The following is a 794-nucleotide window of genomic DNA, read 5'->3' on the forward strand; positions in this document are numbered from 1 at the left end:
GCAATTATCTTAATGTCTCTTCAAGATAAAGGACCGTGTCCTCATTTGTGACCTCTAGGTTTTAAAGCTATATTTTTCAAGAGATAAGATTTCAATTTTCTTTATAATTTTCTCCAATTAGCAATTTTTGTTTGCTTAATAAATTATATCTGTGCAAGGGTGCACGCTGACAATTTGGCAGTGGCAAGAAGTCCAATTCGTTTACATAATACAGACTTTTTACGTTTTCATTACAGGTTGATTACTTCAGGACTGCATTTTGGCTTAACGCAAAGAAAAATTTAGAAGTTCTGGCCATCCAATGGACATAACTTTGTCAGTTTAGCGAGACACAGAATTCATGTTATATTTAAAGTCAAAAAAATAAAAATAATAAGGAAAAAAAAACAGAAAAAAAAAAAAAAAGATGTACTGTCCTTTCACTAAAACAGACCAAAAAAATTAACACAGAATGGAAAACAGCCTTCACAAATAAGAGTGAATAATGCCCAGGTACCTTATATAGGCAGTTATTCTACAACTGTATACAGTTATTTACAATGGTGCTTTATAAAACAAAAAAAAAAATGGTAGCACTTCCTAAAAGATTTTGGAACTTTTTTTCTTTTTTTTCTTTTTTTAAAACTCCCTTGTCATAAAAGCCAACTTACATTAAAATATACTTACTACAAGACAACACAACTAACAAAATATATAATAAAACTCATACAAGTAGAAAATTCTGAGGTATTTCTGGTTTGAGGTGGTCTGTGGTCATGAAGTTTTTCATTTTTTTTTTTTTTTCAGTTTAAACC

Source organism: Egretta garzetta, unplaced genomic scaffold, assembly GCF_000687185.1.
Source record: "Egretta garzetta isolate BGI_Z169 unplaced genomic scaffold, ASM68718v1 scaffold117, whole genome shotgun sequence".
Taxonomy (NCBI): domain Eukaryota; kingdom Metazoa; phylum Chordata; class Aves; order Pelecaniformes; family Ardeidae; genus Egretta; species Egretta garzetta.